The sequence below is a fragment of the Lissotriton vulgaris genome, unplaced genomic scaffold, assembly GCF_964263255.1.
Source record: "Lissotriton vulgaris unplaced genomic scaffold, aLisVul1.2 SCAFFOLD_499, whole genome shotgun sequence".
NCBI lineage: Eukaryota > Metazoa > Chordata > Amphibia > Caudata > Salamandridae > Lissotriton > Lissotriton vulgaris.
Window position 1 is genome coordinate 536,903 of NW_028247837.1, and position 17,032 is coordinate 553,934.

The 17,032-nt window shown below is 48.6% G+C and overlaps 1 protein-coding gene across 2 annotated transcripts in view; it reads right to left on the reverse strand.

Moving 5' to 3' along the window:
• LOC147665017 (butyrophilin subfamily 1 member A1-like) overlaps window positions 1-17,032 on the reverse strand; it is a 166,226-nt gene that overhangs the window by 39,677 nt on the left and 109,517 nt on the right. The gene's annotated exons all lie outside the window — the stretch shown is intronic.

The window sequence follows — 17,032 nt, forward strand, 5'->3', positions numbered from 1 at the left end:
GCAGGTAGCCAAACTCTAGGACTTCAGGAGCCAGATCGCCAGGTTGAGCTGTTGCGGATCTGGATGCTGAATGTCGCCATGGCTCTGCGTCAGAAGGCTGGGTGTGAGACGTAGCCTCTGATGCGGTACCACGGACAGTTCTAGAAACGTGGTGTACCATGGTTGGCGAGCCCACTTTGGAGCAACCAGGATGAGAGTCATCGAGTGCTGCCTGAGTTTGCGTGCCACCAGCGGTATCATTGGTGCTGGGGGAAAAGCGTACACAAATTTGCCTGACCAGTTCATCCATATCGCATTGCCCTGCGACTGTGGGTGTGGGAACCTGGCGGCGAAGCTTTGACATTTTGAGTTCTCCCTTGTGGCGAACAGGTCTATCTCTGGATGACCCCACCTCTGGAAGTACAGTTGGAGTACTGATGAATGTATCTCCCACTCGTGCATCTGGTGGCTGTGCCTGCTGAGCAGGTCCGCCATCTGATTGTCCTTGCCCAGGAGGTGTTCCGCCATGAGGAAGATGTTCCTCTGAATGGCCCACTTCCACATGCTCTGAGCCAGATGAGACAGCTGCGGAGAGTGTGTTCCTCCCTGCTTTTGAATGTAGTACATGGCTGTCATGTTGTCCGTCCGGATCAACACGACCTTGTTGCACAGATGTACTTTGAAGGCTTTGAGTGCCATGAAGATTGCCATCAGTTCGAGACATTGATGTGCATCTTCCGTTGCTGTTGCGTCCATAGTCCCTGCACTGTGTAATGGAGTACATGAGCTCCCCATCCTTGGAGAGAGGTGTCCGTTGTCAGAATGATCTGTGGCACAGGCTCTTGGAACGGTCGGCCCTTGCAAAGGTTTCGTGGATTCCACCACTGCAGAGAGTTGTATGCCCGACCGCTCACCAACACTAGGTCTTTTAACTGCCCATGAGCCTGAGTCCACTGACGTGCTAAGCACTCCTGAAGCGGGCGCATATGTAGTCTTGTGTGCGGGACTATGGAAATGCAGGAGGACATCATGCCTATCAACTGCATGAACACTCTTGCTAGAAGCGAGTGTTGAGGTCTGAATTTTTGTATCAGCGATTGAATGCTGCTGATTCTCACTGAATTTGGCTGTGCTGTGGCCGCCAGAGTATTTATAGTCGCACCCAGATACTGCCGTATGTGGGCGGGCTGGAGATGGGATTTTGGGTAATTCAGTGAGAATCCCAGATCGTGCAGGAGGTGAATGGTGTGGGACACGTGGGCGGCACACTGCTGGGCTGACTTCACCTGGATGAGCCAGTCGTCCAGATAAGGGTAGACGTGAATGTTTCGTCTCCTGAGATGCACCGCCACTGTCGCCAGGCACTTCATAAACACCCTGGGTGCCGTGGTGACACCGAAAGGCAAAACCTTGAACTGGTAGTGCTGGTTTTGGATGATGAACCATAGGTATTTCCTGTGTGAAGGGTGCAGTGGAATGTGAAAGTATGCATCCTTTAGGTCTAAAGTTGCGAGAAAATCCCCCTGACTGAGCAACGGGAGCACCTGCTGCAGGGTCAGCATATGGAAGTGCTCCGACAGGATGTAATGGTTGAGTGGCCTGAGGTCCAGGATGGGCCTGAGGGACCCGCATCCTTCATTGGTATTAAGAAGTACAGGGAGTAGACCCCTGTGCCTCTTTCTTGCATAGGCACGAGCTCTATTGCTCCTTTGTGCAGCATAACGGTGACTTCCTGGTGCAATAAGTGCAAATGCTCGGCTGACATAGGACGGTTTCTTGGGGGCATGTTGGGTGGAGTGGACGTTAACTCCAGACAATAACCATATTGAATAAGTTTCCTGACCCACCTGTCTGTGGTGATGGACTTCCAGACTGGCAGGAACTGCTGGAGTCTCCCCCGACCGGTGTTGTGTGGTCGGGGGGCAGTGACAAGGCGTCACTGTTTGCTGGTGGCAGAGGATCTGGAGCTGTTGTTTTCACGACCTCTGCCCTTGGCGCTGTTGCCACGATATCCACCTCGACTCTTGTTAGTGTATGTGGACTGAGTGTTGCTCTTGTAGTACTGCGTGGACTGGGAGAGCTGGCCCCTTGAAACGCCTCTAGTGTTAGAGCGACGAAAAGACCCACCCCGAAACTGCTGGGACTGTGAGGCACCCATGGATTTCGCAGTCTCCGTGTCCTTCTTAATTTTCTCTAGGGTGGTGTCAACCTCCGGGCCAAACAGGTGATCTGGGTTGACTGTTTGGTTAAGGATGGTGGTTTGGATCTCTGGCTTAAATCCAGAGATTCTCAGCCAGGCATGTTGCCGCAGCATAACGCTAGTGTTTATAGCCCTGGCGGCGGTATCAGCCGCGTCCAGAGTGCACTTAATTGAAGCGTTAGAGATCAGCTTCCCTTCCTGAATCAGCATTTCAGCCCCCTCCTTGTATTCATCAGGCAGGTGCTGCAACAGGGTCTCCAGTGTGTCGTAGTGTGCCCTGTCATAGCGCGCCAGAAGCGCTTGTGTGTTAGAAATGCGCCAGATGTTGGCTGCCTGTGCTGCTACCCTCTTCCCCGAGGCCTCAAAGACCTTGGATTCTTTGTCTGGGGGAGGAGCATCACCCGTAGTCTGAGAATTAGCCCTCTTCCGGGCATTCGAGACAACAAGGGAGTCAAGAGGCAACTGTCCTTTGATGTAGGTAGGATCAGTGGGGGCCGACTTGTACTTTTTGTCAATCCTAGGATTTATCACCCTCGCCCTGGTAGGTTCTTTAAAGATCTCAGCAGCATGCTTTAAAACACCTTTCAGCATAGGCAGAGTCTTAACAGTTTTTTCTGAGACTGTGAAGGTATCAAAAAGGAAGTCGACATCCACAGGGTCAGCATGGAGCTGGACGTTGTGATTGTTTGCTGCCCGTTCAATGAGGGCATTGAAAGCTGCAGAGTCTTCTGTAGGGGACTTTTTTGCATAAAACAGTTGAGGGTCTTGTCCTGATTGAGGATCCCCTGGGTCACCACCAGCGGCCCAGGGTTCGTTGGTATCCTCAGGGTCTGTATAGACAGGATAACTGAATTTTGGAAAAGGTGATGGACAGAGTTTCTGAATGATGCAGAATACTCCTACCCAGTCAAGAGATCAGGGCTTGATCCATCACCGTTTTTTAGCTCACTGCACCATCCCAGCTCAAAACCTGGCTATATGCAAATTAGTCTGTTCCTGTCCCAGTGCATGATGGAAACAGGGCAAACCAAACTACCAAGCCAATTCTTATACTGGGAAGGAGACAAGCTACCGGGGACCGGTTTCTGGCATTTCAGCCGTCGTCGGCCCGGCTTGCTTGAATCCTGATGGTGCAATGTGCTAGGGACACACGTCGGAGTATACCCTCCCACACTTAGTGTGGATAAAAACAATTTTGGAAAAGGTGATGGACAGAGTTTCTGAATGATGCAGAATGCTCCTACCCAGTCAAGAGATCAGGGCTTGATCCATCACCGTTTTTTTAGCTCACTACACCATCCCAGCTCAGAACCTGGCTATATGCAAATTAGTCTGCTCCTGTCCCAGTGCATGATGGGAACAGGGCAAACCAAACTACCAAGCCAATCTTATACTGGGAAGGAGACAAGCTACCAGGGACCGGTTTCTGGCATTTCAGCCGTCGTCGGCCCGGCTTGCTTGAATCCTGATGGTGCAATGAGCTAGGGACTCACGTCTGAGTATACCCTCCCACACATAGGGGGTCATTACGATGGCGGATTTCCCGCATCCTCCGGGCCGGCGGAAGCCACCGCCGGCCCGGAGGATGCGGGAAATCCGCCGCAGAGGCTTGAAAGACCCACCGCCAAATTAGGATGGCTGGTGGGTCTCACAATCTGTCCTCCGCTTTTTCGCCGCGGTCGGAAGGCGACCACGGCGGAAAAGCATTAACATGGCTGGCGGTGTCTATCAGACAAAGCCATCCATATTAGGATGGAGTACAAAGTATGCTTTTCCACTGCGGCTTTTCCGCCGTGGAGAAGCATACGGAGCTTCACTTCGGGGGCCCGTTGCGGGCCCCCTGGGTGAAGGGGAGGAGGGGGGTGCACATGGGGGGTACCTATGGTACCCCCCTGCATTTGTGTGGACAAAGCGGCAGGCACCACGCGGTGCCTGCTGCTTTGTGCATGCAAATGCCGTGCATGCATTTTTAACATTGCGGCGGGTGCAGCTTGAAGCTGCACCCGCCGCAATGTTAAAGATTGAGGATGTGACCGCCAGGGTGGCGGTCACATCCTAATTGCACAGGAGAAAACTCCGCAGGCAATGCGGAGGTTCCCTCCTACTCTATGGTGGCGGACGGACTCAGGTCTGTCCGCCATCATAATCGGCCCCTTAGTGTGGATAAAATCAATTTTGGAAAAGGGGATGGACAGAGTTTCTGAATGATGCAGAATACTCCTACCCAGTCAAGAGATCAGGGCTTGATCCATCACCGTTTTTTAGCTCACTGCACCATCCCAGCTCAGAACCTGGCTATATGCAAATTAGTCTGTTCCTGTCCCAGTGCATGATGGGAACAGGGCAAACCAAACTACCAAGCCAATTCTTATACTGGGAAGGAGACAAGCTACCGGGGACCGGTTTCTGGCATTTCAGCCGTCGTCGGCCCGGCTTGCTTGAATCCTGATGGTGCAATGAGCTAGGGACTCACGTCTGAGTATACCCTCCCACACTTAGTGTGGATAAAATCAATTTTGGAAAAGGTGATGGACAGAGTTTCTGAATGATGCAGAATACTCCTACCCAGTCAAGAGATCAGGGCTTGATCCATCACCGTTTTTTAGCTCACTGCACCATCCCAGCTCAGAACCTGGCTATATGCAAATTAGTCTGTTCCTGTCCCGGTGCATGATGGGAACAGGGCAAACCAAACTACCAAGCCAATTCTTATACTGGGAAGGAGACAAGCTACCGGGGACCGGTTTCTGGCATTTCAGCCGTCGTCGGCCCGGCTTGCTTGAATCCTGATGGTGCAATGAGCTAGGAACTCACGTCTGAGTATACCCTCCCACACTTAGTGTGGATAAAATCAATTTTGGAAATTATGCAAATTAGTCTGTTCCTGTCCCAGTGCATGATGGGAACAGGGCAAACCAAACTACCAAGCCAATTCTTATACTGGGAAGGAGACAAGCTTCCGGGGACCGGTTTCTGGCATTTCAGCCGTCGTCGGCCCGGCTTGCTTGAATCCTGATGGTGCAATGAGCTAGGGACTCACGTCTGAGTATACCCTCCCACACTTAGTGTGGATAAAATCAATTTTGGAAAAGGTGATGGACAGAGTTTCTGAATGATGCAGAATACTCCTACCCAGTCAAGAGATCAGGGCTTGACCCATCACCGTTTTTTAGCTCACTGAACCATCCCAGCTCAGAACCTGGCTATATGCAAATTAGTTCCCATCATGCACTGGGACAGGAACATACTAATTTGCATATAGCCAGGTTTTGAGCTGGGATGGTGCAGTGAGCTAAAAAACGGTGATGGATCAAGCCCTGATCTCTTGACTGGATAGGAGTATTCTACATCATTCAGAAACTCTGTCCATCACCTTTTCCAAAATTGATTTTATCCACACTAAGTGTGGGAGGGTATACTCAGACGTGAGTCCCTAGCTCATTGCACCATCAGGATTCAAGCAAGCCGGGCCGACGACGGCTGAAATGCCAGAAACCGGTCCCCGGAAGCTTGTCTCCTTCCCAGTATAAGAATTGGCTTGGTAGTTTGGTTTGCCCTGTTCCCATCATGCACTGGGACAGGAACAGACTAATTTGCATATAGCCAGGTTCTGAGCTGGGATGGTGCAGTGAGCTAAAAAACGGTGATGGATCAAGCCCTGATCTCTTGACTGGGTAGGAGTATTCTGCATCATTCAGAAACTCTGTCCATCACCTTTTCCAAAATAGACAGGATAACTGTACTCATCCTCATCATCCCCCGCACCAGCGCCACATCAGAGTAAGTGGGCGAGACATTATGAGTCTGTGGGGAAAGTGGTTCCACCAGAACTGGAGTGAAAGCAGAGTCCTTCTTTTTCTTGAGAGGGATCTTGTAAGACTCCATTGGGCGTTCAGGGGAGATTTTCCGCTTGTGGAGGGAAAGCCTGCCCGTTTCGGCATCAATGAAGTGTTCCTGATGCTCTTCCACTGAAGGTCGTCGAGGATGTGGGACCACCGCTGAAGACTTCGGCGCCGAGGAGACCTTCTCGGGCACGCTGGCGACTGCCTTAGGAGCGAAAGCCTTCGGCGCCGTCTTTGGCGGCAACGTGAAATGGATGGGCGTGGACGCCTTTAGTGGTTTCTCCACCGGCTTCGTAGGCGGAGGATCCTTCGGACCGGCTGACGCGGTTCCGTCCCTGATGCGTTGCAGGGAGTCCGTCACCTTCTTGGTGAACGCGGCGGATGGGCGTGCCGGTTCAATGGAATCCCTCGAGGCCACACCTGGAGTCGACTCTCGGGGCGCCGTTCCCTTGGCCTTGTCCTGCTGACGCGGAGTTACGAGAACCCTCGGGTCATCGAGCCGTTTCTTCGGGTCAACAGGAGCTTTTTTCGGATCGCCGATAGCCTTCTTTGGGTCGCTGAGGCTTTTGCCGGCGTCGACCGTCTTCGGCGTCGACGCGCTCGGCTCGACCACCTTTACTTTAGTCTTCGGCGCGGCAGTCTTCGTCTCGACGCCCTTGACTTGAGCCTTCGGCTCGACAGCCACCTTCGGCGCCGAGGGCTCCGAGGCCTTGGAGCCGACCAAAGCGATGCGCACTTTCTGTTTCGAGGATGGCACCTGCGCAGTGTCTGGAGTCGAGAATGTAGGTTTCACGTTCGGTTTCGGTTTTCCAGGGAGTGGCTCGGCAGCAATGTCCGTGGCCGAGCCCGAAGGCGGGGCCGTAGAACCCATAGTGAGATCTTGGGTAAGGCCCGAAGGCGATCCCTCGACCTGAGCCTCATGAATTGGCACGGCCCCAAAGTCAGTTTGAGGAAGCTCCTCATACAAGCTATCCTCCATGGCCCCGAGGGCCCCGTCGTCGTCTCCTACCTCGTCGACGACTTCTTCGGCCTCGAACATCTCTGCATCCGCGTCGTAGTCGTAGTCGACGTCCGATGCGGGGTTCGACTCAGTAACGTCCTGGATAGATTCGTCCTCGACATTCCCTGCTTTGAAGATGTCCACAGGCGCCGGTGCAGCATGCTGGGCCTCCTGGCGCACAGCTCGTCGAAGCTTAAGCGTCTTCTTGGACCTGAAGCGTGAACAAGCCATACACTTGGCTTCATCGTGGTCCGGCGACAGACACTTGTTGCACACCGGGTGGACGTCGATGTGGGGATACTTCGAGTTGCAGACGGGACATCTCTTGAATGGACTTCGGTCCATGATGGACGGTCGATAGGTCTGGAGCGTCGACTGGGCCTTCCGCGCCGAGAGCACGCGGGTGTAGAGAATCTGGCTCGGAACCGAGCTGGAAGAACTAAGACCGAACGCAAGACTATACCGACGTATTAGACTAAAGACCTTTTGGTCTCAAGAAAGTTTTTATATCGATTCCGACTAGAAGGAACCTAAAGACATCCGAACCCAATGGCGGAAAAAAACAATCTGAGGATGGAGTCGATGCCCATGCGCACTGTAGTCCAGGGGAGGAGCCACCTATCTCGTGATACTTCGAAGACTCTTCCAGGACAATAATGTGCTATCATCCGGACCCAACACTAGGCAGCAATCTATGCACAGATATGAATTCAGCAGCCCACATGCCTCGAACCTAGTGGCCACACCATGACAGGATGTCACACCATCAGCATCAGTGATCCCAGGCCATAATAATCAGCATGTTGCAGAGAGATGCAACAAATACTAAGTGGTTGTCATTGTTCTGGATGAGGCAGGGCATCTAATCACCCCTCCCCCACTGCTTCAATCAACATCACACTCCTGCTTTTGGTAAGTCTGTTATTAAAGCAAGGTTTTTATGTTTACATATAAAACACATATTCGTTTTTACGACAAAACTTAACACAGATAGTTAAACTTAAATTGCACATATCAACATCATACGATCACAAAGAATATTTCCTGGTGGGCCATACTGTCTGTCTTCTATTTAATTGAGGACCATTTGCCTGTCTGCTGCCCCCTATATCCACATATAATGTGAGCAGCAAATAGTGCATTATTAGCCTAGTATAAAACCTATTCCAAGGACCCCATATTTTCTCGTGTTGCAAAGCACCTATCTATCTCGCTCCACCACCCCGAAATTGGTGGTGTAGTCTTATTCCACCAGTAAAGAGCTATAACTTTCGCTAGCCCAGTACTATCTGCATTCGTGTATGTCGGCTACATGCTTCCTCTTCGGCAAAAGTGCAATTTGTGGTGCACATGTGATTGGTATAATAAGCACTCAAGTGATTATTGCCTGTATATTAACCAATTCTCTATAAGTGTTTGCACAATCCAATATAACGTGACAATTGCAAGAATCTGTACTGCATCACAGATATTGTACATTTGAGAGTTTCCCTGTTTAAGGACTGTAGCGTCCAACTCCATTAGTGATTTTAGTGCGTTCAGTAGAATCTTTTGAGTGACTGTGTCAAAGGCATAGGAAAGACTGACAAGTATAAGGAGACAGGATTCTCCTTCATTCAAAATTGCGATGGTATCATCCATAATCTTGAGGATGGGCATCTCCAAGCAGTAGCCACCTCTGAAGCCACTCTGGTAATTATCAGGTAGGTTTAGTCCATGATATATTGGTTTAGTTATGATAGCACACAAGTTTAGACGACTTTGGCCAGGAAGGACACAGGGCAAAAGTGATGGGTTTCTAGGGGTGTGATTTGTCCTGTATCTGGCAGACTGGGACTGACTCTAGTGAAAGAGAAGTAATCATTATTGTGGACCAGTGGGGGGTGATGAGATTTCTAGAGCTCTTAATTAATTTTGCTTGCATGGGGTTGGTGATGTGTGTGGCAGTGTTCGTGTTGGCTAAAATTACGATGAGTCTGTCCTCGTTTAGAGCCCTGAAAACAAACCAGGAGGTATTGTTTTTGGGGTTTGGTGATGTCTACATAGTGTCAACTAGGTTTGAGGTACTGCAGCCAGTACTGGCTTTTAGTGGGTGGGGCAGGTAAGGAGAACTATCCAAAGTTTTTTTTGGGAGGGTTAGTTCTATATTATTGATCTTTTCCCTGAAAAAGTTGGCAAATTCCGCACATCTTTCTGCTGAATAATCCATGTAGAATTCCGTTTAAGATGGAATCTGTTGTCTAATAATACTGAGGAGTTGATAGATGAGGTTTTGGTTTTAAAGATCTGTTTCAAGTATCTGCTTCTTTTTAATCGTCGTACTGTTAGTTGTAGAGCTGAGGCAATTTATCTCGATCTTCTTTCTGCCGTTCTGATCTCAATCAATCAATCAGTCCATATATAGAGCACGCTACTCACCCGTGAGGGTCTCAAGGCACTGAAGGGAGGGGAGGTGCTGCTACTGCTTGAATAGCCAGGTCTTGAGGTGCTTCCTGAAGGTGAGATGGTCCTGGGTCATTCGCAGGTGGGCGGGGAGGGAGTTCCATGTCTTGGTGGCCAGGTAGGAGAACGATCTTCCTCCGGTGGTGGTTCTGCGAATTCGTGGGACGGTGGCAAGGGCGAGGCTGGCGGAGTGGAGCTGGTGGGTCGGAGTGTAGAAGGAGAGGCGTTTGTTAAGGTATTCGGGGACTATATCATGGAGTGCTTTGTGTGCGTGGGTGAGGAGTCTGAACGTGATCCTTTTGCTAACTGGGAGCCAGTGCAGGATTCTCAGGTGGGCAGATATGTGGCTGTGGCGAGGGATGTCGAGGATGAGTCGTGCGGAGGTGTTCTGTATGTGCTGAAGTCGTTTCTGAAGTTTGGCTGTGGTTCCTGCGTATAGGGCATTCCCGTAGTCCAGTCGGCTGGTGACGAGGGCCTAAGTGACTGTTTTTCTGGTTTCGGTGAGGATCCACGTTGTCAAGCAGGGTCCTGATGTCGTCGGTGGCTGCGATGAGGGAGGTCTCGGTGCTGTGGTTGGCTCTAAATCCGGACTAGGATGGGTCGAGGGAGTTGTTGGCCTCGAGGAATGTAGTCAGCTGTTTATTGACGGTCTTTTCGATGACTTTTGCCGGGAAGGGAAGGAGAGAGATGGGGCAGAAGTTCTTGAGGTCTTTGGGGTCCGCTGTGGGTTTCTTCAGAAGGGCGTTGATCTCTGCATGTTTCCAGCTCTCTGGGAAGGTGGCGGACGGGAAGGAGTTGTTTATGAAGTTCCGGAGGTGGGGTGCGATGATGGCGCCGGCTTTGTTGAAGATGTGGTGAGGGCATGGGTAAGAGGGGGAGCCGGAGTGGATGGTGCTCATGACGTGGGTGGTGTCTTCAGTGCTGATGGGGGTCCAGGTGCTGAGGGTGCTGGTGCTGGGCATTGGTTTGGTGAGTGGAGGCGGAGTCTGGGCGCTGAAGCTGTCGTGTATATCGGCGATCTTGCGGTAGAAGAACGTGGCGAGGGAGTTGCAGAGGTCTTGCGATGGTGTGATGTCATTGTTGCTGGCGTTGGGGTTGGAGAGATCTTTTACGATGCTGAAGAGTTCCTTGCTGTTGTGAGTGTTGTTGTTCAGTCGCTCTTTGAACGATGTCCTTTTGGTGGTGCGGATCAGCTGGTGGTATTTGCGAATGGCGTTCTTGAGAGCTGTCATGTTTTCTGTTGTTTGCTCTTGGCGCCATGTTTTCTCGAGAGTTCGGCAGGATTTCTTTGATTCTTTGAGGGCGTCGGTTAACCATGTGGTTTTCCTGTTGCCGGTCTTGCCTAGGAGGTTCTTTAGTGGAGAAAGGGCGTCGGCGCAGTTGGTGATCCACTGTGCGAGGTTGCGGGCTGCGTCGTTGGTGTCAGGTGTCGGTTGGTGGGTTCTGGCTCAGTGATGTGATGTGGTTAGCTGGTCTGTGGTGACTTTGCTCCAGCTTCTGCGGGGGATCTGTTGCGGGCGGTGGTGGGAGGTAGTCATCTTGAAGGTGAAATGGATGCAGCTGTGGTCAGTCCAGTGTAGGCTGGTGGAGTGGCTGAAGGAGACGTGGTTGTTGGCGGAGAAGATGGGGTAGAGCGTGTGGCCAGCGTAGTGGGTGGGGGTGTTCACCAGTTGCTTGAGTCCAAGGTTGGCGAGGTTGTCGAGCAGGGTGGTGGTTTGTTATTGTTATTGTTCTCCAGGTGAAAATTCAGGTCCCCTAGGAGGATGTATTCTGATTTGGCTAGGACATGCGGGCTGATGAAGTCGGCGATGGTATCGTTGAAGTGTGTGCATGGGCCCGGGGGTCTGTAGATGAGGGTTCCTCTGAGGGTCTTGGGGTCGGTGTGGATCTGGAAGTGTAGGTGTTCTGCGGCGGTGAGGGTGTCTTTGGTGTTGGTCATGACGCTGATTGTGTTCCTGTAGATGATGGCGATTCCTCCTCCGGTTTGGTTGAAGCGGTCCTTACGGGAGATCTTGTATCCATCCGAGATGGCTATGGCGATGTCGGGGGCTAAGGAGGCGTTCATCCAGGTTTCCGTGAGGAAGGCGACGTCCGGTGCTGTTGTATCGAGGAGGTCCCAGAGTTCGACGGCATGCTTGTGGACGGAGCGGGTGTTGAGTAGGATGCACTTGAGGTGGTTGTTGTTGCTGCTTGGTCCGGGGGGCAAGTTGCAGGTTCGGAGGCAGGTGAATTTGCAGGCTTGGCAAGTGAAGGGTCCATGGGTGCCCTTCAGGGTGGCTAGGTAGCAGGCGGGTGGGCGCCCAGTGTTGAGTGCGTTGAGGACAGTGGTGTCGTATCTCAGTCGGGTTTCCTGGCTTCGGCGGGGGCCAGGGGTTCTGGCGCTGGGCGCGGTCCAGGCGCAGACGGGCTTGCTGCGCAGCCGCTTCACGGCCTCCATGTGAGGGGCAGAGGGAGGGAGGAGCAGCTGGGAGGTGGGAGCAGGGCGGCCAATGGGAGAGAAGGGGGCTGGCCGCAGGGACGCAGCGGCGGGGGACACGGAAGGCGAGGCAACAGGAGAGAAGGGGGGCACAGGGGCGAAAAAAACGGGCACAGGTGGACAGAATGTGGAACAGAACAGAATGCCAAAGATGGGCACGGAAACAACAGCAGAGCAGTACTTCGCAAGGATGCAGGCGGGCCAACACGGATGACAGCAGCTTACAGGTCACACACATGGGGCTGCGCAGCGGTGAGGGGAGCGACCTGCCTGGGGGCAGGGTCAAGGGTCGCTCTGTCTCCTCTCTTCACTTAGGTCCTTCTTGTACCAAGATCAGGAGGGTTTGATTTGTTCACCTTTTGAGTTTCATAAACTTTACTTCCTGGAGTATATCTCTCATGGTTGTGTTATAGTGTGAGGCTAGGTCGTGAATGTTGTGTTTGAGTTTGGAGGTTGAAGGTGGGAGTTGATTTCTGCTGAAAATATGGAAAGCTGTATCTGGAGTGGTGACGTGTAGCTTTACACATTTAACACATCAGGCATTACCTCGGTGGTTAAGGTAGCCTGGGCATTCATAAAATCGCTCAAGCTTCTTTGGGCGTATTGCAGCAGAGGTGGGAGACGGTTGTAATGTGTGCTATGTGGATCAGCCCACCTTGCAATGGTTGCGAGGGGGTGGTCTCTGCAGGCCCCGATAACGTCACCCACATGGCTGGCCCAGCGTGTGCTCGGCCAGCACGTTAGCGAATTAATAAAAAGCCCAGGGATCTGGGCGTGGTTCAATACGGATCTGGCCACTACTTGACAACGTGTGTGCCAGTCCTTGTGTCTTGCTAGGCCCCGCGCCCACGACACCACAACGGTGAGGAAGGGGGAGAGAGACAACAAAAAAGAAAGAGCGAGAAAAGCACAAAGAAAGAAAGGCAGGTGGCAGGCACGTAATCCCTGGCAGCTTCAAACATTTTTGCTAAGAATGCTTCCCATCTGATCTTGGGCTTACATACACCATGTGCATGTGGGATTTTGAAAAACACAGCAGAAGGGCTTATAGGTAGTGCTGAAGCACTGCCGGCAAGGAGGCAGAGCTAATATGTCAGAGTAAACTGAGCCTGCCTCTGGCATTAAAATAAGTCACCGGTAATGAGTAGCTTCAAGTCTACAAGGCCCAGGTTCTTAATGCTCTAAGGTGAAACATGCAAATTGCACTAAACTTACATTTTTCAATAGTATCAGCACACAAACTGACGTAGTGCATATACTGATGGCAGCTTTCCATTGACAAAGCGGTCAATGTGCTTTAAAAGCACATGCATTTAGTTTGGTTTAGGGACCTGTTACAGATTTAATTCATATGTAGGCTGTGGGGTTTTAGGTTTAAACCTATAATAACTGATAAAACCCCACTGAAAGAAAAATAGCCCTCACCGGTGAAAACATATAAACACTGAAAAAACACCTGCACAACCACAAACTAAATGCCATTCAAAGAAAGGAAAAAGAAAGTGAAAGAGTCAATTTGTTCTTACTGAAGGGGTCAATAAAATGTAACTTTGTTATACAAGCTAGTAGTAAGAAAGACTGGCTAACATTATTCTGCTTGGGTTTTGTTCTTTAGGGATGCCACAAAAATATTGTTTCTTCTTCCTTTTACTTTTTTCAGTTTTATGGCCTTTGGTCTAAGGATGCAGGGTTTAGTTTCACGTTTTAGGTTTAGTTTAATTATATTATAAACTGTAGAGAATCAGGACATATCAAACTCACATTTGATATTTTGGCTGCATTTGATTCTTTCACTGATAGGTAAAACGGCTAGTTTCATAAAATTCTTTCCTAATATGTGTCATCACATTTACCCACAGAGAATGGGTAAAAACCCTTAATACATCAGACCATAGTTTCTAGTGGGACAGTATTGATAGTAAGTGAATTGCCAACACCTCAGGCTGTAAACAGTAAATGTAAGATATAGTGACAAGTATATATATCACCAAGCATCTGGGATAGTGGTGAAAACGAGACACCAGACTTTTGGAAAACATGGAACGCAGTGTCACTTGTTATGCTCTGCAAAAAAGGTTCTTTCCAAGTTCAACAAAGATTGGAGTGATATTGTTTGTATTTGTAGTGATTCAGCTATCTATATAAAAAATGTGTGTGATGACCTGTCAAAATTGATACCCGAGCTGAAGTGATTCCCTGTAGGAGATCCTTGCCACTTGTTAGATGGTATTGACTTTTTAGTCCATTCTGGTGCACTGTTTTCTTATGCCCAGGAACTAAAACGCAAATATTTATCAATTCGTGCTTTATGTGGCATCAAAGAAAGAGTCATCCCAAATGTGTCCCTTAGCTGACTGTTCTCAGCCCAAGGGGCTATGAATGCTGAGGACCTTTTTACAGAAGTTTACATGGGAAGGAAGGCACGAGCGCACATGACCAAAGACTCACTGAAGAAGTATTGTATGGTGTACTACAATAAGATTCATTTGCAAAAATCTCTTTGGACCTCATATACGCTATACGCACACTGTCTATATACCATGTTTTTTCAGTGCAAAAAGCAAGCAATGAAAAAAAAAAAATGTTCCATAAACACCGGAAAAACACTTTTTCTGTTGTTTTTAGTTGCGTGAAAATGTGTAACCACTGACAACAACTGTTTTTTAAGATATTGAAAACACTGAAAAAACCCCACCAGAATTTACCGAAAATAGAAACTGAAAACAGGACAGCCTATTCATATGACATTCTATTCTACAGTGGAGTGCCAATACATGTGTAAACTTCGATCTGTAGGACAAATATCAAAACTAGGGTTTCTGATCTGGTTGTTACATTCTGTCTCCAGACCTGGGGGAGCACCAAACCAGTTCTGCCAAACCAGAAACCTCCTTCAACACCTGTAATTATTGTTCATTGGACCTAGGGCGCTGCCTCCAAGGGTTTCAAATACGCTTGTTTAATGGCTCTTCTGGAGAGAATATTGATATTTTGTGGCAACTAAGGCCCCTATTTCAGCAAGACAAGACAAGGGAAGTAATACTACTGGAGCCATGTTTTCCTGAAAACACCACCACTAAGCTACCAGTTGGAATGGAACATTTGGGGAACCTGTGCTCACAAAGGAAGGATAGGTCTGTTATCCACATATCCTAGACCAGGGCTGATAAGAAAGAGAAAGAACCTTTGAGGCGAACCTTTTCCCAGGAGGTAGTCTAGATGGGGTGACCAGTTGGGGATGGCTTCTTTTTAAATTGGAGAGGGAGGCAGCTCATTACAGTTAACCACCTCAAGAGTGGGCTTTAGGAGCTCAGAGGGCTGAACATACTTGAATCTCCCATCCACCATTTAGAAACAGTAGGATAGCTTTGACAATAGAGCAAAGAAAGTGCCAGGAACTACTGGTATAGCAGCATAGGTAATACACTGATGCAAAATCAAAAGTGCCACATTTTACCTTTGCTGCTTTACACGCAGGTTATTTATTCCAGCTCAGTTTCAAGTCAAACATCACACCCCTGTACGGAAAAACTAGCCTTTCCAGGCGTACATGACCGAGGCAACCTTCAGCAAAAATTTTAAAACCTGGCTGTTTAGACAGAGTTAATTCCTTATAGTCCTCAAAGTGGTTTGGCATCGGTCTTATGCCTTATTTCTTTTAGGGTCTCTGCTAGCTTCTTGCGTTGTTCTTTTCCTGTTCCTATAGGGTAGCAATCCTACTGTAGGGTCTCTCAGTGCTTTAAAAAACTAACATAAAGCACCCATAAACCTGTCTTTGAGGCACACAACAACAGTATCTTTGATTTACCAAGGTAAAAACGTAAGCACAAAACAGCCAAAAAAGAAACATATTTGTAAACGAACTTTTGAAGCCTATTCAACCATCAGGAAAGAAGGTATATGTAGATTTATTTTAATGTGCATTTTTGGGTAACAAATTATTTATGTAAATTTGTGACTTTAATGATGTATATGGTCTTAACCGATGAACTAATGATGTTTCACTTAAAACAATCTGATTATTTTGTTTAGAAGTGTAATTAATAATGTAGTGTAGTCATGCCACATTTTCATGAGAGATTCCATTTATTTAAAAATGGATGTAGTTTCTGGTGTTCTACTCATTTTACTCCTGCTCACCCCCTCACCCAATCAGAGACCGGCTGGGGTTCTTCTCTCTCTTCACAGTTTCCGCAAAGCATCCTCTGCCATGGCGTAAAGGGTGATTATAATAGAAAGCATGTATTGTGAACTAAACTTTACATCATATACCTGCTGTATTATTTTTAAGGATTTTGGCTGGAAATTGAGATGCAGGCATACCGGAAAACATCTTTTTCTGAGCTATTTTTTTTTTTAGAAATGTTTAATTGTATATTGTAGATCTCCGGAGTGCAGTTGTTGAGGAGGCAAGCAGAAGATTTCTCTTACCTTAAGAAATGGGTTATTGTTAAGGGGTTTTAATTATTTGTAAGTTGTTTTTGATTTGCCAATGTGATCTAACTATGACCATCCCATGCTGAATTGGCAGTTTTTGCTAATCGTTATGAATAATTGTGTTTTTAATTCCCCAATCCATTGCAAAACGGCAACTACATCATGGACCACTGAATATTAATCATAATTGCCTAAAGCTTGGTCCTGTCAACTGTGTTGAACACTGTGGATAGGTCCATAAATGCCAGATGGATTGCACCTTTCGTCACAAAGACATATGTAGATACAAATACAATCACTGCTCAAGTTCTATACCTTCCTGAAAATCAAGTTACTTGTTAGAAACAATATTTTCATATTTTACCCAAATGAGTAACCTCCTTAAAACCTAATGAAGAAGTGTAACAAGGAAATTGTTCTTCTAATGGATGCTCTGCATATGTGGATTTGGCGAGTGCATCAATTTCAGCAATCCTGAATCCAACCTTCTCATTACCACAGGGTAAATTCTGTATAGATTCTATTTTTTATTTACATAGGTCTCATTAGATGATAACATGTTGAATCCTACAAAAAAGAACCACCTTCTTTCTTCCCCTTTTCTACAATGTGGACAACTGGTTCTTCATTGTGGGGGAATATTCTGACAGTTTGAT